The sequence below is a fragment of the Anolis sagrei genome, chromosome 4 (genome assembly GCF_037176765.1).
Source record: "Anolis sagrei isolate rAnoSag1 chromosome 4, rAnoSag1.mat, whole genome shotgun sequence".
NCBI lineage: Eukaryota > Metazoa > Chordata > Lepidosauria > Squamata > Dactyloidae > Anolis > Anolis sagrei.
Genome location: NC_090024.1, coordinates 229,496,686 through 229,520,229, shown reverse-complemented (window position 1 = coordinate 229,520,229; position 23,544 = coordinate 229,496,686). Strand labels below are relative to the sequence as shown.

The following is a 23,544-nucleotide window of genomic DNA, read 5'->3' as shown; positions in this document are numbered from 1 at the left end:
TTATTAGATCTAGATGCATCTCTGAAGGCCCAAGTGGCACAGAACATCTTCCACCACTGCTTAGGATGATGCAGTAGCTACATCTTCTAATGCAGTTTAAATGGTTTACTATCTTATGCTGTAATTATGTTAAGTTGTAGCTATCTTTTCCAGGTACCATGGAGTTGGAGTTGGGTGCTTGTCAGTGGGGGAATAGTATTTCTAAGACCCAAGTATATATTTTCACTGGAATACATATGGAATTTGTGCAGGAGAAGCTATTGTGCAACTGAAAATATCAATTCTTGTCATTCAGACTGCATGTAAACCACCCTGAGTTCCATCTTTGTAGAAAAGGCAAGGAAGAACTTCCTGGCTGTGAGAGCCATTCAGCAGTGGAACTCTCTGCCCCTGAGTGTGGTGGAGGCTCCTTCTTCGGAAGCTTTTAAACAGGGGCTGGATGGCCATCTGTCAGGGGTGTTTTGAATGCAATATTCCTGCTTCTTGGCAGGGAGTTGGACTGGATGGCCCATGAGGTCTGTTCCAACTCTTTGATTCTATAAAGTGTATCCCTTGCTTCCTCTTTTATCAACCTTTATGGCAAGTCAACATTATGATTCCTGTATTGAAGATAGTAGAGCAGCATTATACCTCAGGCCACCTAGTAGAGTCATGGCAAAAATGAGATGTGAAAATTGAAAGGACCCCTTGATCTACAGCTGCCTTCAGCTACTATGCTACACTTATTCACCAGGCATTTTGAACATGAGAAATTTGTTTTGACTTTTTCAGGAATTCTTTTCTGTATATAATGTTCAAGATTTGTTTTAAGGGCTATTGATAAATTCCTATATATTTTATTCTACTTTAATAGGACCAGACGTATGTTGTATGTTGTGTTTGCACTGTCTGTTTTTGATAAGGCCAACTGGCTAATCAATAAAAATTGTTGTTGTTGTTGTTGTTTTAAGGGCTATATATTATTTGCAGGATCTAGGTAAAGGTAAAGGTTTTCCCCTGACATTAAGTCCAGTCGTGTCCAACTCTGGGAGTTGGTGTTCATCTGCATTTCTAAGCCAAAGAGCCAGCAGTGTCTGTAGACACCTCCAAGGTCATGTGGCTGGCATGACTGCATGGAGCACTGTACCTTCCCACTGGAGCAGTACCTATTGATCTACTCACATTTTGCATGTTTTCGAACTGCTAGGTTGGCAGAAGCTGGGACGAACAGTAGAAGCTCACCCCACTTTCCAGATTCAAACCTGCAACCTTTCAGTTAGCAAGTTTAGCAGCTCGGCAGTTTAACCTACTGCACCACACAGGCCCGTAGCCAGGATTTCATTTCGGGGGGGGGGGGGCTAAAAAATTTTCAGGGGGGGTTTCGGGGGGGCTGAGTTTCGGGGGGGGGGGCTGAGTCTGAGTGAAAGAGGGTCTAGCCTAGCAAACCTTTTGTATCATTACCCGAATACCCCCATGCATATGGGATATATTGAGTATGGTGATCAGATCATGATATGAATAAACATAACAGTTTAAATAATGCACCAGTAAGGCCTTTTCGCGAACCACCATGAGAATTTCGGGGGGGGGGGGCTGAAGCCCCCCGAGCCCCCCCCCCCCCCTGGCTACATGCCTGGCGCCACAGGATCCACCTGATTCTTAAGTCTACCTGATATCTTGTAATGAGAGAGTATAAATAACCAATGTGAATGTTGTCTTGAGCCATCAATTTGTTCCTTTGCTGTTGAAAAAGCTTCTCCCTTGTTAAGGAAATGTATGTGTCAGATGAACAGTGATGGAAACATGGGCAGACAGTTCTGTTTGATTGGCATGGGCTCTCTTGGGTTCCCCAAGAGTATGTGCTGATGAGCACAAGTAAGTCAGGGAGTGCTGTATTATCCCACATCTAAACAAAGAAATATTGTAGCTGCTATCTGGAGATAAAGTTTTAGTTAGTGCATGTATATACTGTCTGGTTAGCAATGCCCTCAGGAGGACTTACACAAATGAAAACCAAAAGCAATCAATAAAAAATTATCTCCCTATATGAGCCTGGACATGTTCTAACATCTGGGGGAGAAGGCTTTCTCTTGGTCCCATCACCATCCCAGGTACGTTTGATGAAGAGAGAGCCTTTTCGATGTCTGCTCCCAAGTTGTAGAACTCACTTCCCCCGCATAACCAGTTTGTCCCTTCCCTGCTGTCTTTCCACCAAAATACCTTTCTATTTAAGGATTTATTTGGGTCTTAGTATGAAAGTCAAATTATTTTGGTCCCGGAAGAACATGGCAAACTCCCTCTGAATAAATCATGTCAAGAAAACCCTATATTACAACAACAAAGAATAGAAATTTTAATTGGGAGTGTTGTTTATTTATTTTATTGTGTTTTAAAGGTATTTTGATACAGTTTTAAAATGAAATTTTAGTTTGACCATTTTAATTTTTGCACTAAGATTTTTTAAAATGTATTTTAAAAAATATTGTATGCCACCTCAAATCCCATACTAGGAAGTTAATTAAATAAATAGCCAATATAAAACAAATAAGCCACCTAAAGTAGTATCAAAGTGTTAAAATACTGGAGTGATGAAACATTAGTGTATTAAGAGTGAATAATAAGACTTAGGGCCCTTCCACACAGCCATATCACTCAGAATATCAAGATCCCACCATATCTGCTTTGAATTGGGTTATCTGAGGCCCCTTCCACACAGCTGAACAAAATCCCACATTTTCTGCTTTGAATTGGAATATATGGTATTGTGGACTCAGATTTATTTATTTTGTATCAAAATAAATACAAAATAAAATGACAGAAGCCTCCCACAAGAATGGTAAAACATCAAAACATCCAGTCGACCCCTGGGCAATGTCCTTGCAGACAGCCAATTCTCTCACACAAGAAGCGACTTTCTCAAGTCACTCCTGAAATGAAAAAAGTACAATCCAGACTGTATAAATTAGTATAAAACCGATAAAAATAGTACAATCCAGACTGTATAAATTAGTATGAAACCGATAAAAATAGAAGGAGCGCAGGTGGCTAAATATCTTTTGACCAAAAACGGGCAACAGCAATGGCATTGTCTGTAGCCTCCAACAATTCGTCCTCTGTACATGAGGCAGGGCATAGTGGACAAGCATACAAAGGTGTGGGATTGTTTTTAGGTGGACTTAGATAACCCAGTTCAAAGTAGATGTTGTGGGATTTCCTGCCTTGATATTCTGGGTTATATGGCTGTGTGGAAGGACCCTGAGTCCACACTACCATATATCCCAATTCAAGGCAGATCATGTGGGATTTTATTCAGCTGTGTGGAAGGGGCCTTAAATAGTAAGTCAAATGCCAAAATCAAGGACTTAATAACTACCAAAAGAGTTTGCAGCCTAGCATGTAAATGCTACCAGTGAGGGTGCCAGGCAGGTGGGACTATCTAAGCTCAGGGACATTTCTGAGTGTTTGAGGCTATCAAATCTGGAAAAGATTAGACTATCCAGTATTGTCTATTCTTACTGGCAGTATCTCCCGAAGGAACCAGGTTAAAAATGGTCATTCTTGTTAGCTCTGCTGAAATCCTTTTAACCAGTGATCCTAAAATTATCAACTCTGGGATCTTTTGCATGCAGAACAAGCACCCGTACCAGCCACCTATGGCCCCTGACCCACTTTTACTTGTGTTTTACTCTGTACAGCAATGTGCAGAAGAATAGCTGCTTCCCTCCTGCAATGTCAGCCTCAGGAAATCTTCCTTGCCAACCCCAGTCTCCAAAGAGGTCTGCCTATAATGTAATGAGCTGTGCCTCACAATAGTAGATTATCCTCTTGGTTTTATGTATACAGCTCTTGATCAATTGTGATTCATGGAAATGAGTGTGGTTTTGAATGGCGGTGAAAATCAGTGGGAGGAGGGGAGGCCCCCATGCCAACCTACTGCTGAGATTAAACAACAGCTGCCTACATTCAGCCTGGCACACTCTGCCCTGAGCCTTTGAATACAGGCTCTGTGTCATTTGTTGATCTATTCAAGAGCGCAAGCGCTGACATTGGCATGTGTTCGGGTACCGCCTTTTATGTTTTGCCTTCATCCTTTTTTTCTTGTTCCTTCCTTACACCATGATTCCGAGAAAAGGAAGAACTAAAATGATCTAACTGCTTCATCCTCTAAAGAGACTGCTGCCACGTACATAAAATCAACAACCTGGCAATGTAACTGAGCAAAGGTGGCTCACGATCTATTCAAAGATATATACTTTTATTGTTTATTTAATATTCTAAGTTTAAATTGGATTTCTTTTGGCCTAAGATGGCCAAAACAACACAAAAGTAAAATGTAATCAGTACATTGCCCTGGTGGCACAATGGGTTAAACCCTTGTGCTGGCAGGATCACTGACTGATAGGTCAGCAGTTGGAATCCGGGGAGAGCATGGATGAGCTCCCTCTGTCAGCTCCAGTTCCCCATGCAGGGACATGACAGAAGCCTCCCACAAGGATGGTAAAACATCAGAACATCTAGACCAGTGGTTCTCAGCCTGTGGGTCCCCAGATGTTTTGGCCTACAACTCCCAGAAATCCCAGCCAGTTTACCAGCTATTAGGATTTCTGGGAGTTGAAGGCCCAAACATCTAGACCCACAGGTTGAGAACCACTGATCTAGACAATCCCTGGGCAACATCCTTGCAGACAGCCAATTCTCTCACACCAGAAGTGACTTGCAGTTTCACAAGTCACTCCTGACATGAAAAAAAGTACAATCCAGATTGTAAGAAACAATGAAGTATAGATGTATAAATAAAAAAACAACTATAATTAGCCTCCAAATTAATATTTTTCTATCTGTTGGACATGTATGAACATTTTTCTGAATATATTAAAGACAAATAGCAATATACTGTGTTACAAAAAAACTTTTAGAATAGATAGAAATGAAAAGAGTGAATATAAAAAAACAAAAAAGTAAAGATGACTCCTTGGAGAGAATTCTGTAGTTTTGTCACTGCTGAAGAAAAGACCTCATCCTTGATAGCTCCCATTAAAAAATAATTGGCTTTCCATGGTTTTGATGCATCCCACAAGAGCATCAGATGCCGATCTAAGATGGGTTATAGCAGTTGCACAATCATATTTCTGTGAAAAGAGAAGAATGGGGGGGGGGGGGAGGAGCTGCTAACTAAAACAATGTTTACTTGCCACGATTGCAATGAAGAGAGTTGCACTCAATTATTGGCTTCCCACATAAGCAAGTTAAACTGAAACTACCATTTTTTATATGGAAAAAGAAGAAGACAGATAAGCATGTACAGATATCATGTTGCAAGCTAGAGTAAAAAGTTGGGCATATATCTGAAAAGCTCAAAGCCTGCATTAAAATGACCAAAGTATTGTGAAAAGTATGAAGTAAACAAAAGAATAGAAAAGACTTGTTGTCTCATGAAAGATCCAGCACTCTGTTGTGATATGGAAATTACAGAGATCCTTCTGTGGAAAGCTCTTAAGCAAGACTTGAAGGCAACACGTTTCTATTCCTTCATTCAAAGTCTGCAGGTTGCATACAGTCCTAATGCCTAATAATCATTAATTAAAATGAATATAGGAAGAGAGTTTCTGGTAAATTAACCCATAAGACCACCAAAATCCTCATACACTGACTATTAGCAGTTCTCTGGAATTTCAGAAAAAGGTCTTTCCTAGCCCTACCTAACTACTTTAGGGACTGAACCAAAAATTCACTGGAAGAAAAACCTATGCACTAACAGTAAACTGCAGCCCCATTCTCCATTCATTTGTTCACAAATTATATTTTATGTTCCCAGTATTTGATCTGAAATGTGTATTTTATAGTCATTTTTTATCTTTGTTATGTGTGTTGGGAGCAAAGATAATAGACCTGAAAAATCAAAATCCACCTACAGCTTTCATATAAAACAAATGAAATACACAATCTCCAAAAGTAGAGACCCTCCTTCTTTAGAAGTTATAAAAACAGAGATTGATCTTTCAGAAGTGCTTCCTGCAATGGCAGAAGGTCAGACTAGACAACCTTGCAATGCCTTCCAACTATATGATTTATGGTCCTAAGATATTAAACTATATAATGTAAAATAAATGTCTGCTTATCTTCTTATCCTTAAATGTTGCACACAGATACAAAAAGATGCCCTGGAAAACCTGATGAGAAAAAGATCTCAAGAGCAACCATCAGGAATGCAGTTATATTGTTAGAGTTGTTTCTATGAATGAGACACTCAAGACGGCACTTCTAGCTGATGCCAGAGATCACAATACAACAGTTTCTAGAATATGTTTTAGTAGCTAAGAGAAGAATGAGTACTTTATACCATAACTAAATGACACCAGGAAGCCAATGGAGATGTTAAGGTTCCTATGAAGTGTGACTCACTATGGCACCTCAGAATCTAGAAGTGTGTTGAACAGGATGTTCTGTGGTCAATATATGTTTCTTTAGTATTGTAGACAGCTTTATCACTGTCATCACCTATTATTGGACCATGTTTCCAAGATGTCAGGCATAAGCTGTTCAGTTATGTTCTGGAATATAAGCAGAACATTTCATCCTTCTCAACATGTCCAGTCCATTATAGTGTCTTATCAAGTGGGTAATACTATGGAGACCTTGAAATTATCAACACCTATGGCATTTCCTTGTGTCCTAATGCTATATGCAAACCGGTTCAGGTTTGTGGCATGCAGTCATTGACAAGGAACTGTGGGATAATAACACACATTGCAATCATGTGCGTCACACTCTGGCAAGAAATTAGATATTATTGTATAGAAATAGATCAGTGGTTCTCAACCTGTGGTCTGTGGATCCGCAAGGATTAAAATATGGTCTGTGACCTCACTGTTACTACACCGTTGCAATGAGAGTGACTGGTCTCATGAAATCCTCTAGTGCAGAGGCTTAATAAATATGGTTTTCAGTTGGTGAACAGATAGTGACTAGTGGATGGTATATGTTCTGTATCAGAAACTAGAGCTGATGTGGTCTAGCCAATGTACTTTTCTGAATCAGCACCCCAAATAACTAAACTGAATCTAAAGTTGACTAAAAACTGATTCGTAACCCTTTTGGTACTAATTTTGGAGAGTCGTCCCTATTCAAGTGGTTCCTGGTCAAAAACAGGTTGGAAACCACCAATGTAGATGCATAATTGGCACAAAAATTGAGTTGTAGTTAGAAGAATGAATTGTATTATATTTTGGCCAGGAGATAGATAGGACCACTTAAATATGATGATTATGATGATGATGATTACGATGATGATGATGATATTAATACCCACCTCTTCTTATGGTTCAAGGGAGGGCACAACAAAGTTAAAATCATAATACTAAAATACTTTTAATAAAAGTACATATTAAAATATACACATAATAAAATACACGGGGTGGAGGATGGGTTGAAGGAGAGAAACCATTTCCCCCCGTTTTCCTGTTAATCCACCCATCCATGACCCCATCGTGGAAACAACTATCCTTTGTGATATGGGAAGTAGGGAGGGGGAATAACCCCCTCCCCAATAAAATGAAGTAGTCTTCTCTCTCTCGGGGCCCTAGTAGCCTCCACTTGGATAATGGAACAGTACCAATGATTGTTATCAGCTACTTTCAATTGCTAAATACAAAAAAAACCCCCATCAATATTCAAACAAACATCACTGGATGGCAACATCAAATATTTAGCATCAATAAGTGCAGGTGGGGAATGCCTAGAAGCAAATACATTCCAGTTCTTCTGCCCCAGTCATTCCTATTCTTCACTGCCAGTTTCCCCAGTATTGCTCAGTCATGGGATGTATTGTGTGCATTTCGATAAGTAGCGTAAATCCAAATAAATAAATAACTCATTGTAAATAAAGCAAAACAAACAATTCCATTCCCTTCTTTTCCCTTTAACAGGGGCATAGCTACAGTTGTAGGACCAAGTTAGTGTATTGCCCTTTTATATAAAAATTATAGTCCTCAGGGGAAATTTTCCTGCAGTCCTCAACTTTCTGGCACTGCGGAGAGTAAGACAATGAAAACTGGCCACACCTGCAACACTTATATTTGCTGTGTTTGCATTTGCCTGGTAACTCTGTGTGCCATTGGATACCTAAACTGTCCTTCTAAATGTTGAGCTGAAGTTTGAAGTTGCTACAGTGGTAGAAATTTGGGGACTGAAGGGAAATTTCATTGAGAGGACAGCCTTTTTATTGGGGGGGGGGCATGCTCTTGCTTTGCCGCCTCCCAACCTTACAACTCTGTCCACTGCAACAGGAGGAAATGGTCTTTGACATGGACAATGAAGATGAGGAACCAATTGTGGCTTAATCTTGGGACCCTTCCACACAGCCATATAACCAGAATATCAAGGCAGAAAATCCCAAAATATCTGCTTTGAACTGGGTTATCTGAGTCCACACTGTCATATACTCCAGAGCAAAGCAGAAAATGTGGGATTTTAATCAGCTAGGTGTCTGTCTTTTGAAGACATAGGGCCCTTCCACACAGCCATATAACCCGGAATATTAGGCAAATAATCCACACTATCTGCTTTAAACTGGCTTATCTGAGTCCATACTGCCAGATAATCCAGTTCAATGTGGATTTTATACAGCTGTGTGGAAGGGCCCATAAAAAAGGATGTTCTCAAGCAGTAAAGGCCAACACACCGTGTATCTACACTGTAGAATGAATGCAGTTTGACACCACTTTAATTGCCATGGCTATGAAATTACGGAAGTTGTGGTTTGGTAAGGCACTAGCATTATTTGGCAGAGAAGGCTAAAGACCTTGTGAAATAACAACATCTTACTAATTACTCTCTTCCAGCTCATATTTTGTACAAAGAAAGTTGTGTCAGAATAAGAAAGAGCCATAGCCACTGTGAGAAAAATGTTCATCATTTACTTAATCTTCCTATTTTTATGCACAACAGCATCGTCTCTCTTTTAGACCTGGAAAGAAATCCTAGGAAGACCAATATGTGAACCAAGAAGTGAGTGCACAGATAATCAGATTAATTTTCTGAAGAGAATCTAGGTAATATTATTGCATCATTTCAGACTATAGACACTAAACATGATCTGCTGAAGATCTTGAAGAGAGTGGAGCCAGCCAGTTCAGCTTCATTTTTTTTTGTCATCTATTCCCCAGAAACATGACTGTTCACTAATAGAATAGAAAGACAATGAGAACATCTGGAGAGAGGCTTAATTGATTGTATGCTCTGGCTAACAGAGAATTAATTAACAACAGGAGTGTAGGATATAATGGATCAGTAGTGCATATGCTACCAAGTAATTGGAGCCCTCACACCTTTGTCAAAATCTTTCATTCCGGCAATGTCTCATACCTTTGTTTCTCCAAACTCTGGCTGTCTAAAGACTGCAAAGAGACAATTGATCAATAAAGAACAAGGCAATCAATACAGCTCATGAGCTGCACTCCATTGTTCTCTGGTTTTAAAAGTTATTGTTCCCATATATAAAGATTTGAAAATGGACAAAGCTGTGGTCTCCCCCATTTCTATTCCCATTAGAGGAACAAATATATCATCTACTTCCCACCATCCCAACTGCCACTGTCCTGGCCTCAAAGGGAAAGAAACAGAGGCAAGGGGGAACCCAATTCCCTCTTGCCATCCCTTTGTCCTTTTATGCCATGTCTTAACTAGATTGTAAGCCTCAAGGCAGATAACATTTGTTGTTCTTTTAAGTATAAAGCACTCTGTACAGTGGTGGTGCTATATACATTATGGATGAGGAAGATGAGGATGAATCTACTCCTGATATTCCAAACTGACTACATCTAATGACAGGAAGAATCCCACCTTTTCTGATTGGTTGTTTATGGTGTGTCTACACTGTTGCCTTAAGGCCAACCTTAAAAACTGTGGCATAGACACCAAGAATCAGGAAGCCCTGGCCCTTGAGTGCTCTAACTGGAGGTCAGCTGTGACCAGCAGTGCTGCAGAATTCAAAGAGGCATGAACAGAGGGTGAAAGGGAGAAACATGCCAAGAGGAAGGCGTGTCAAGCCAACCCTGATTGGGACCACCTTCCACCTGGAAACCAATGCCCTCACTGTGGGAGAACATGTGGATCAAGAATAGGGCTCCCCAGCCACCTACAGACCCACTGCTAAGACTGAGTGATTCCTACAGCAGATGCATCATGACAGACCTTTATAGTGCAGCAAACAATGCAATCCATGTTGTCTCTGTCCAACCAATGCCATTATTTAGTAGAATTGCTAGGTGAAGAATTACTGTATTTATTACAATGTCACAAAAACACCTAAATCTTGTAGGTTACTTCCACCTTGGGTAGGCACAATTAGAATCAAATATTCAATAGTAAGTCACTGCTTATCTCATTATCATAGATTCAATTGATCCATTCTTGTTGGGGACTATAGATAGAATTAAGGTTAGATTGCATGTCACAGCCACATGAGGTGGGTAAAGATCCTGGATTGCTTTTGGCATTATATATATTTTAGGGTTTCTGCAGAGATATGCATACATCATTTGGGTCACTTCTTACACACCACTGGTTTAATTTTGTGTTCTCCCCCTAGCAACATGCTCATAACAAAGAAAAAGGTTTGTGGAGAAAGAATGAAAAGTAGATCCAGATGAGTGCATTTGAAATGGAGCTAATGCATGATAACTTTCCTATGATAATGCATAACTTTCCTACCCATTCCATCCTCCACCACAATATTTCTCAACTCCTCTATAGGTCAAAGATGGGACAATCACTGCAAACAAGCTTCATTTTCAGAGTTTACCTGCACTTAACTTAAAATGATCTCCAACCTTGCCATAATTTACACATAATGCAACCCATGACATTAAGTAGGAACCATTACACTTTTTGGGAAGGGATATTCTAGCAGAGAGGAGGCAATGAGAAGGTCAACCAACCTCATTATATGTACATTGATCAGTAGGAGGTTGGTGGCTGATATTTCAGTGAAGTAGAAATCCACATTGGGTTGGAAATTTGACCTTCAGAAGTGCTATCCAAGGTGCTGTTTTGAAGATAGTGTGCAAGCTCCATTCCAAAACAGAGTAAAATCCAGAGTGAATTCACCATTCTGCTGACATTGCAACCACCAGCCTCCACTGAAGTTGATGTAGCCCCAGCCCAGAAAACTTGAATTCTTTTTCAATCACCACCTTGATTTATAAATCACAGTATGTCACTATTGATTCTGCCCGAATAAAGGTTAATGGCCCTGTGGTTAAAGGCAAAGTGTTGGCCTTTTACTCTTTGTCATGGTTAATTTTGAGAGAGATTGTTAATATAATTCATGAATTTAAAAAAACAGAAAGAACAAAGCTCCAGCAACAACAATTCCATGTTATTGTTTTGCTTTACCAGACTCTTCTTTTCCTCTCGTAACATACACAATAGTTTCCAAGTTACAAGTTGAATGTCTGGAAGACATGTGGTGTTTAAAGAGGAATGAGGATGAGGTTGCCATTAAGAAGTGATTTAGATTCTTTTAGAAATGGGGGGATGGGATACAAATCCAGAATATATCTGTTAGCCCAAAAATGGAGAATGTGTGGACTGGATGATTTCGCTGGATTGTCATTACTCCTAAGTAATAGCCAGCATAACCAATGGTAAGAGATTATGGGAGATGTAATTCTGCTGAATCAGGATGTACATACATGCATTCCTTATCCCTAAATTAGCCTGGCTTTAATAAAAGCACAATGGAAGTTGGGATTATGGCTTCAAAAGTCCAGGCAGTCAAATAATGCAGACCTGAAGTCTGGCATGAAGATGAGAAAGCTTAAAGTATCCTCCTGTTTCTCCCCTGTGTTGGGAATCATTACTTCTTCTGTCCAATTGTTATGCTTTCTTTTGCTATGCATTTATCTCCCCAGCAGGTTCATTGTCTTCTCTATTTAAACCGCCACCTATATACGTTGATCTTTTCTGGTAGCACAACTATTAATAAGGGATGCAGAAGAGAAAGACTGCTTCTAATGTGATCCTTAAAAGGATGGGAAGAGGGACACAGAAAGCAAACAGACAGCTGGATAAACCAAAACCTTATTGCCAGATCCCAAGGAACAAAAAAGGACAGCTAATAAGAAAAGACTGCATTTGTTTACATTCTTCCTATGGCTTCTCCTTGTCTAAATTTAGATTGAAACCTTCTTCTAGTGTCGGATTTACCATTGTGACACTAACAATAAGAATAATTTATAACAATACAGTAAATAAATATGATAAAACTGAGTATATACATCATATTTCCTTATCACCCCTACAATTTACCCCGATCAGCTCCACATATGTGGTTCTCAAATGTATTTGTTTGCTTAAATACAGAGTTGTTTTATATGGTTTTTTGGGGGGTCTTGGCCACACATAAAATATGTTGTTCTGATATGAGATTCCCAATACATTGTCTGTTTGATATATGGACCAAGGTACAAGTCTCTCACCTTCTGATACAATTTACAATCAAATAATGTGTGTTTTATAACCACAATTTCAGGTGCCCCGCAGATACATTGTGCTTAGGTTTGCTTAAGCACAGGGCCCCGATGGCTGGGGGGGGGGGGGTATCTTCCTGGTAATAAATAGATAGATAGGTAGGTAGATAGGGATTTTGCTAATGTGATGCACTTCTAAATTTGAAGGCATTCTGTTTTGGAATGATTTTGGAATGATTCCAGACATAATGATAGAATTGATACTTTATGGGAGTGTGCCACAAAGCAGGCAGGGGCCTCATTAACGAAAACAGGGCCTCTATTGTCCTAAATCTAGCACTGCCTCCTTCAATGGGAATTTGTCAATAGCTTCTGCTATTTTGAGAAGTGCCAAAGACCCTTGGGCACCCCGTTAATAACAACACTTCTGTTGTGCAGAAATACAAAATGGGACCAGCATCCCTTGGCACCATCTCAGGAGGCAATTGGAGCTGTCCGTGTCCATCAATAATTAAAGTTCAGACTTGGCCTACAGGAGTCTTGGGGGATCCCTCCATTATTTCCCAAAGAAAACATACATTGCTTCTTGACCAACAGAATCACAATATGTTGGCAGGGGAAAGCTGAATAATTGAGACTAATCCTTTAAATTATCATTCTGTACAATGTCAGGCTAAACTACACTTGTGGTTACATTATAATTTGTACAGTAATTCTATTACAATCCAAAGGGACAAAACAACAACAAAGACCCATATAGCATCTTAAAGACTGTAGCAATTTCCACAGGAACCCATCCAACAACAACAACAACAATTTTATTTCTTACCTGCCTCTCTTACCTGGCTGACAACATTGCTAAAAGTGCATGCACTAGACTTTCAGGTGCAGGAAGATGTTTTGTTGTTTTCATTATAAAATACTAGCAAAAATAAATAAATAAATCTCACATGGTTTGTTTCTGTCAACCCAAATAGGCTTCTTCATGTCAAAAATATCCCTCCACTTACATTCCTGCCTAGAAGTGCAAAAATCAAAAGAGTACATCGAGTAATTGGCAAGACAGAGATATAGTTGGTGGACTGTTTTTCGCGATAACAAGTATAAGGTTACTTTACAGTGCCAGTGGAAAGATTACAGAGATAGTATCAGTGGAGCACATTGAGCATTCAATAAGCTGTGTATAATGTGGCTTATAAAGTATGCAGGTCCATAATGGAAACGAGATGCATGGGGCCATAAGAGGCATAGAAGGGAAGCCCATCAATTACTGATCTTTTGGGATGTCAGCTGTATATCTCCACTCCAGGTCCAGGTGTGACAACTCAACCAGGCAGGTAAGTGACTAACCAACATTTCTCTGGGGTCCCAGGCTGCTAGGTTTAGACCACATGTTTGCCTGCTAACAAAGCATTTTTATATTTCCTGTTTATATCCGTGTTGACAAACACATTTCACCAAACCTCCTTTTCCCAACCCTGCCGCAATAGCAGTTACTTCCCATGATATGTTATGGATATTAAAACATCGCAATTCATTCAGGGGAAATTTGGAAAGATGCTTCTTTGTGGGAAATATAACAAAAAAAAATTCACGAAGTAGTAATACATTTATTGGGCCAACGGCAACACATAAAATACATAATACAGTACAGGTTTTTGAAGCTGTACTGGCTTCTTCATCAGGCAAAGATGTTACAAGTCATATAGGACAAAAAAAGTTACTCCATTTTCAGTTAAAATTGTTTTGAGAAGTTTCAATATAAGCAGAGGTCAGTCCACTTCTTGGCCATGTGAAGACTAGGGACATGATGAAGACAATACATATTGCATGATGAAGACGTTAATGAAACATCAAAATCTTGCATAATGGAATTTATGCTTTGCTGTTGGTCCAATAAAATATTGCTGTACTCTTGATTTTGGATTTTGTTATACTTTCCTGCCTGGGCAACAAGACTACTCCTCAGGGGACTCTCCTACCAATCTACTAAATTTCTTCCAGTGGTGATCTCTTTCACATTTGACTGAAGTTTTTATAAGGAACTAAAAGAACTTCTGGCTAATTTTGGCAAAGTTCCTATTTGAAGCACTTAATGTAACCTTCCTCAGTCTGGTATATTTGAAATATAGTAAATTGCAACTCCCACTATCCACTGCCAGTAGTAGTTGAAATAATATCTTGCTTGTCTGCCAAAATTGTGACTCAAAGCAGTATTGAATTGGAAAAGAACAATAAGACCAAAACATACATAAAGAAAATATTAAACTGGAATTAATGACAATATTAAAACAAATCAGGATTATACCTAATAAATGATAAAAAGATTTTAAAATTATTTAAAATAGTTGAGTTTAATACAATACAGCACCCTATTAGCCCATTCTTTAAATGTTTCTGCAGTAAAGGTCTGTTGAAATAAGCCTGTGTATGGAAAGACAACAAGGTTGAGGACATTCTGACCCTCCCTGGGAATTCCAGTATTTAGGAGTAGCCACCAAGGAGGCCCTATCTCATGTTTCCACTAACCATGCATGTGGCAGTAGTGGCACTGAGAGAAGTAACTCTATTGATGATCTCAGACCAGCTCATTCAGGGAGAAAATGCCTGTCAGATAGCCTGGACCTGAGCTTTTCATATACTGATTTTTATGACATTTCAGGGCCAGCTTCCAGCATATGGAAAAAAATAATCTAGCTTCAGTACCCTGTGTTTCTAGACTTGCTTTTCAGAGTGTTCTTAGGTTTTTAATATGTGCGTGAGAGAGATTATGTGACGGTTGTAGTTGTGGGTCTATGCCTTCAAGTCATTTCCAACCTTGCACGGGGTTTTCATAGCAAGATTTGTTTAGAGTGGTTTTTTCCATTGTCCCCTTGGAAGCCGAGATATTATCACCCAATGACTTTCTATCTCTAAATAGTGATTTGAACCCCTGGTTTCCAGAGTTACAAGTCAACATCCAAATCACTGCAGAAGGCTGGCTCTCATATATGTCAGGGAGGAGGAGAGAAACTCAGAGAGAGAGAGAAATTGGAATTAACTAGATACAGATAATCAGTTACTGGTAATTGCAATGATTTATGAATAATGAAGATAAAACTAAATTACATAATGATTTTGTTGTAGTGAATCACAACCATTCATCTTGCACAATAAGCATTTTATTCATTCTAACATGTTGGAGCTGACATCTTTGGTGGGTTTGGTACCATGGACAGTGGTTTCTAGCTTTGGGTTTTTTTAAAAGAATGTGACTAAAGGCAACTTTTCTAGTTACCTTTGAAAAACAAAGAAAGGAAAGAGATATATTTTCAAAGTGCAGCTATAACACTAATCAACTATTTGGGAGTGGTGGTTTCGGACTTTAATTACTAATTTTATAGTAACTTTGAAAGCCATTCTCTTTCTTTCTATCCTTGCTAGAAGTCTGATAATAGTTGTGAAGAATGCAGAATGGTGTATGAGAGCGCAGAAACACAGAAAAATATCTTTGTTGCTTTCCTTTCTGTCAGTTACAATTCACATGGTCTGCATTTGTCTTTGGAAAGGAAAAGAAAAAAAAAACAGACAAGAACTATTTCACAATGGCATCTGTTAAATTAACAGCCAGCTTGAGGGTTAAGCAAACTAGCTTCAAGCAGTAGGTTGCATGGGCTTATTTCCCTGAAACAGCAGTCATAATTAATGTGTGTTTGCTCAGATATGCTGTCAGAATTTCAGAAAGCATCTCCACCTTAATTTTTCCACTATAATGAATCCATCAAATTCAAAGCAGTCCACAGAGTCTATCCATTTCCCTAGTCATTGTTTATATCATTAAATGTTATTATGGTTGAAAATGGCTTCCTGATCTTAAAACCCAGCAATCCTATGCAGTTTTCATATGTCCCCACAAATTATTGTTAATATTTGAATTACAAATATCCTGAAGATTTAGAAGACCATGTAAACAGCAGATTTGCACTAATAAACCTGATTGACCAGGAGCCAGAAAATGCATCAACCAAATAATGCAAAAGAACATTGCTTATTTATTTATTTTGAGTATTTATATCCTGTCCTTCTCAATCCCGGAGGGAGACTCAGGGTGGCTTACAAAAGGCAACCATTAGATGCCAGCAATATACAAGTAAAATATCACAATTAAAACAGCAATTAAAATGCTCATGCACATTCAATTCAAGACAGTGTGCCAGTTCAAACTCACTGTCCAGGTCAGTCCATAGTCGGTCACTTAAAACAATCTCTTTCTAGTTGCTACATCTATTGCTGAAATGCTTGATCCCACATTCAAGTTTTCAGTTTTTTATAAAAGGCCAGGAGGGAGGGGCAGATCTAATTTCATTGGGGAGGGTGTTCCACAGATGAGGGGCCACTACGGAGAAGGCCCTGTCTCTTGTGCTTGTGAAGAAGGTGGGACCAAGAGCAGGGCCTCCCCGGATGATCTCAATGGACAGGTAAACTGGGGCAGAACCTTTTAGGGCTTTATAGGCTAAAGCCCGCACTTTGAATTATGCTTGGTAGCAGACTGGCAGCCAGTGGAGCTGGCATAACAGGGGGGTTGTTTGCTCCCTGAACCCCGCTCCAGTAAGCAACCTGGCTGCCATCCATTGGACTAACTGAAGCTTCCAAGCAGTCTTCAAAGGCAACCACATGTAGAGTGTGTCATAGTAATCTATTTGCGATGTAACAAGATGGGGACCACCATGGCCAAGTCAGACATCCCAAGATATGGGCGCAACTGGCACACAAGTTTTAGTTGTTGAAAAGCTCCCCTGGCCATTGCTGAGACCTAGGGTTCCAAGCTCAGCAATGAGTCCAGAATCACTCCCAAGCTGCAAACCTGTGCCTTCAGATGGAGTGTAACTCTATCCAGCCCAGGCTGTAATCCTATATCCTGTTCGGCCTGGTGACTGACCAGGAGGACCTCTGTCTTGCCTGGATTCAACTTCAATTGGTAAGTTCTCATCCAGACAAGCACAGCTGCCAAGCATTATATGAAGAAAGAAAGTGAAGCATCATTGAGTGACAAAAGAAACACATCAAATGTTTAAGGAGAGGTGAAAAGAAAACTAGAAAGTGTTGGAAATAGCCACTTTCTTCAAGACTCCACTAGTAATTTGTTTTGTATATGATTCTGTTTGCTTACTGTATTGTATATATGTTCTGGTATGCAGCTTCTTTACTCTGTTTCTTGAGGTTGTGAGAGGGACTGCAGATCACATGATCAGATCTGAGACTACTCAGAGCTCAGACTCCTTTTTAGAGGACAGATGCCACAAGATTTTGTTAAGGGCAAACTCGTGTTGCTGTTGATTGTAAGAAAGATGCCCTGTGTTATCTCCACAGAGAAACCACTTCAAATCCATCTGTAACTGGATTGACAAGTTATGTACCTATATGCTGAATACATGAAGGTTATGAGTAAACCAGGTATGTTATTTTTAACAAAGTCTACTTTATTTTTGTCTCCTGAGAAATGATATAGAAAAAATATTTTATGGGAGAGATGTTTTTGGAAACTGGAAAAAAAAACCACTTCTTAAGAACGGTTATATTTTGTGCATTGGCATAATCTCTGTCCCTAACAGATCAGAGACAACTAGGTTATCAATCTAACAACTGAAAATCAAACTGCCTTGAATAAGTACATATGGTTATATACCACTAAAGAGAAGATTTTACTCAAATGAGGTTTGTTTGTTTTTTTGGCAATTCTCTGGAAGAGAATTTTACAAAAGATAATGATTTTCAAATGGTTATTAATGCCATTGTTCTCCAAAAGGTTAAGAAGATTCTGGTTTTCCAAAACACAATGATATACAAAGAGGATCAGAAGTCTAGACACTGCATTAATTTTTGTATAGCAACAAAAACTATCATCGTCAATGCAAAGAAGAAGAAAAAACAAATAAGAGACATCTTCCACAAGCTCCAAGAAATCAAAGGGACATTCATACCAAGAGCAGGGATGCCACATGAAGGGAAACAAGAGAAGGGAGGTATAAAAAAAGATGTGAAAGGCAATACACTGAAGGACTGTTTAATGAACTTAAAGGATGACAGATTTTTTCAAGGAAGGTTCTTTGACAATGAATTCCACAATTTTAAAAAGTAAAATGGGAGATGCAAAAGCACATGGGAGAAATACATTACCATGAACAGATAGCATACCAATAAAGCTGTTTCAATTTACAGAGAAAAATCCATCTGAATTCTAACAAGGTACTGCCAACAAATATGTAAAACAAAGCAATGACTGAGTGTGAAGCTGTAACATTTTGAAAATAACTAAAAAGATGGAATAGCAGAGGATTCGTTTGGCCTATCCCTACCAAATTGGGGAGTATAATATGAGATTAGGCAACAAATACCTGAAAACATAGTTCTTTACACAGTTGTTCTGGCTACACTGTAACCTTTGTAAGCTGTGCTCCAAAGACAAGATCAGATGTTTACTGAGCTTCCTGAAATATTTATGTTGATTCCATTATTTACATTATTGACCTCATTTATGTAGTTAAGTGATGTGATCCCTGGGGCACATATAAATTGAGTATCCATTATGTGCAATAAATCACTTTGGATTTCAAACTAACAAACAAAACATTCAACTGGCAGTGAAGTTAATGGGCACTGAAGAATTGTCTTGCTATTACTTAAGCTTGAGTGAGACAATATATGATTTGAGGCTTTCGGGTTTAGTTATACTTAGTTGCTTGTGTTCCCAGGAAAGACATTTTTCACAGGGCTAGCATTATTGATGTTATATATTAATGGCATGCAGCAAAACCACTAATGTGGTCAGTACATTATGGATAAATATTGAAATTAATAAGCTTGCAACAGGATGCAACTGCCATTGTGCATATCAGCTTTCAAGGCTAAAGGCTGGGCAAATAAATATGATACTTAACTAGTTATTCATGTAAACAGCTTATGACTACTTGAAGAAAGTAATAAGAAAACCCTTAAGAGTAATTTGGTCAATTGGGTTCGTAAATGATGTACAAGCGTTCATTGACTTCATATCCTTCACTTTCAAGATGCTTTCACTAATGGTCAGTATGAGTCCAATGTAATAGATTTCTTAAGGCATGGTACCCGACAGTCCCATGTCTGTAATCTGTTTAACTCACCAATAATTTGAAAGTTTGGCGACTCTTTTTTAAATGACTACTGACTATAAATTTCTACATGTATCTTATACATTTCAAGAGGTATGTGCAATTCAAAATCAATGTTCTAAGTTTGCATCAGAAATTTCCAGTTTCAAGCAGATGTTCCCCAATGCTGATACTTTCCGTAGACTTATCATCTGATTCATATTGGGATTTTAGCATCAAAGTTGCTATTGTTACAGAATACTAGCACTATGAGAAACCTACTGAATTATTTTCAGCATCTCCTAAAAGGAAATAATTCATAATGTGGCTCTTCTAGATTGTTTAATGATTAAATTGTGGGGGTATGTATGTATGTGTGTATGTGTATGTATGTATGTGTGTGTGCGTGCTTTATTATGTTACAGTTTTCTGTCTTCTTCCAAGCCAGATTTAAATCAAAGACGCTACTGGAATCTCTCTTATGTGGAAGGATCAATATATGCATGCCTGGATGCAGCTGTGTTTCTGCAGACCAGATGTTTCATTTTGGATGTGCTGCAAGGAGAAATGGTTTGAAATTACAGCATGGAAAACTTTGGAAATGGAGTTCAGCATGGGGGAAAATAACTTTGCTAATTTTCATTTCAATGCCTTCCTAATGTATAACATAAAATTGTGATTTCCATGTGTAGACAGATAAATCTCACAGATCTAACACCACAGTAATGTCATCTGACTTTCTATCACTTGAGATAAAATGTGTATATGAAGCCCATGGATACTTTAAAGCCTGTGGTAGTGATAAAAAGGCTATTCCTTTGTTCAATGAGAAGCATCCAAACCAAGGCAAATCAAAGTAAAGTGATGGATGGATAAGCCGCCAATATCAGCTACCCCCACCATGGTGAATAAGCAAAGTAAAGAAAATTTTGAATGGGTTGCTGTGAATTTTCCAGACTGTATGGTAATGTTCCAGAAACATTTTCTCCTGTTGTTTCACCCACATTTATGGCAGGCATCCTCAGAGGTTGTGAGGACTGTTGGAAACTAGATAAGTGAGGTTTATATATCTGTGGAATGTCCAGAATGGGAGAAAGAACTCTTGTATGTTTGACGCAAGTGTGAATGTTGCAATTGGCCACCTTCATTAGCACTTAATGGCCTTGCAGTTTCATAGCCTGGCTGCGTCCTACCTGGGGGAATCCTTTGTTGGGAGGTGTTAGCTGGTCCTGATTGTTTCCTGTCTGGAATCCCCCCCCCTTTTTTTTTTTTAGTGTTTCTCTTTATTTTGAATCACCAAGAGGCTACTCGAAGCCTTCTTCCAAAGTGTATCCAGCAATTATTTTTCTTTCTTTCACACATCTTCATTCCTTCTTAGGATTTTCATCATGGTGACCAAACTTTCAGATCTATAATTATTTAATATGAAGGGGATAGTTGATGATGCAGGTTTAATAATAATAACAGCTTTATTTATATACCACCCTATCTCCCCAAAGGGACTCAAGGCAGTTTATCCACTTTACCACTTTTGGCTCTGGGTTTTGTTTTTTGTATTCCGTATGTTCCATAAAGATTGTGGTGTCAGTTGCTGTTTACCTTACTTGTTGTATGTAGCCACACACAGATAATTAGGGCAGAATTCCATTACCCTCTCATCAATCACTTTATTTATATCCTGCCTTTCTCGCAGGCTGAGACTGAAGGCAGCTATTATTATTATTATGCAGCTCAATGCTTCATTGCGTTGTTTACTGCAAACAGACTCTTGCAACTGGACACTAAAAGTGGATGCTCCCCCAGCCCTTCATCACTATCCTCCCAAAGTTAGTGCTACTAAAAGCTTTCAGCTGCACAAAAGAGGAGAGGAGTAGGAGGACATTAAAATATTGTTTAGAAAGACTCTTCTTTGTCAGAGGCCTTGTTAATTGAGATTCTATTCTTTTCTAAATTTAAGATGCTTTTAATCCCAATTTTGAGAAAATGGCAGAAAATAAATAAATAAAACAGCAATAACTATTTTGTGTCTTTCCACAACATCCAAAATGTCACTTGAAGCAGCTACTTCATCAAGTCTACATCGTATTGAGATACTACATATGATGAGAGCATTACACAAAAGAATTATCAGGTTTATACACAATACATAAACGTGGTTAATAAAAATAATAAAGGGGTATTTCATTATTGCAGCCAAGAGATCTATGCCAAACAATCATTTGACTAGCAGAAAGGGTGTGGAATACACAAGACACCATTTATGTGGTTTGCCTTCTTCCACTGATCAAAGCATTGCCTCTGTTTAATCTGTCCACGCTGCCATTTCTAATTTCTCATATTTTCCAACCCATTTCATACAGTTTTGGGATTGAACCAGAAGGTTTCTGGGCTCTTTTCCCAGCTGATCCTGATGACTCACTGCATGACTTTGGGCAATTCACATCATCTCTCTGGGAGTGTCAAGGTCAGCTGAGCCAAGATGTTGGACAAAACACAAAACCTTGCAGAAAGGCAAATGATGCATCTGATCAGAACCTCTCCATAGGGGATATACAGTGATGCAGTGATAGATTTTGGACTGCAAGTACTAGGGCAACTAAAATGATCAAGGGTCTGGAGAACAAGCTCTATGAGGAGAGGCTTAAAGAACTGGCCATGTTTAACCTGCAGAAGAGAAGGCTGAGAGGAGACATGATGATGGCCATGTATAAATATGTGAGGGAATGTCATAGTGAGGGGAAAGCAAACTAGTTTTCTGCTTCCCTGGAGTCTAGGACTTGGAACAATGGCTTCAAACTAGAGGAAAAGAGATTCCACCTGAACATGAAGAAGAATTTCCTAACTGTGAGAGCTATTCAGCAGTGGAACTCTGTGCCTCAGAGTGTGGTGGTGGCGCCTTCTTTGGAGGCTTTTCAACAGAAGCTGGATGGCCATCTCTCGGGAATGCTTTGCATGTGATTTTCCAATTTTTGGAAGGGGGTTGGACTGGATGGCCCACAAGGTCTCTTCCAACTATATGATTTATGATAACACCCTACCTATGGTCATACTCTCAAGACGGGAATCCACAAGGATTCTTTCATTCAAAACAACAGCAGTACACCGCATAATGCCCAGCGTATTAGAACCAACTGATTATCGTAGAATTGGCAAAGGATATGTCTACTAATGCTAGTTCTCTCTATCAAGAACAGGCATTTTGTAATGCAAATAGTCTTCACGGATCAAGCTACCCCAAAACATTTTGCATTACAGCAGATACAGCTCACAAGAATTTAGTTCTTTTTTTAGTTCTTTTGAGAAAATACACCCAACTTCCCTGCACCAGCTACTATTAGGATTTCAGATAGGCATGGAAAATATGGAGGAAACAACATAATTCCTGTATTTTATTTACCACACCACAGAATATATGCAATGTCATCATCTTGTAATCTAATTGTAAGGTGAAATCTACTGTTATATAAAACTGTTTGCTAACAGCACTGTCTATAGATGAAACAAATATATTGGAGCGAAGACTGTGGGTGGAGAGAGGGGATTCTTTTCTTTTTGTGGGGGCAATGCCAACTGGGCATGGAAGACAATTATATAGAGAAGGAATCCTCAAACTGTGGCCCTCCAGCTGTTTGGACCTTCAACTCCCAGAATTCCTGACAATTGAGCAAGCTCGCTGGGGCTTCTGGGAGTTAGAAGCCCAAACAGCTGGAAGGCCGTAGTTTGAGGATGCCTGATATGGAGGTATAACCATTTTGAACACAGGATCTGTGTTATCAGTCCTCTTAACAGCTTCTAGACCTTCCTTTCCATGGCTTTCAAAGCCAACTGCTCAAGGGACTGTCACCACCCTCTTGTGGCAGCAAGTTCTGCAAGTTAACATAAACAACTTTTGTTTGAACCAGCCAACAGGGTTTATTTTTACAAAGCACACTACTTAAAAGTAAACAATTCAGGTCCATTTGCACAATTACTATTTTCTTTTTGAGCCC

At 39.1% G+C, this 23,544-nt stretch overlaps 1 protein-coding gene across 6 annotated transcripts in view; it reads right to left on the bottom strand.

Annotated features, from left to right (window-relative positions):
• PHACTR3 (phosphatase and actin regulator 3) overlaps positions 1–23,544 on the bottom strand; it is a 275,922-nt gene that overhangs the window by 232,904 nt on the left and 19,474 nt on the right. The window lies entirely within an intron of this gene.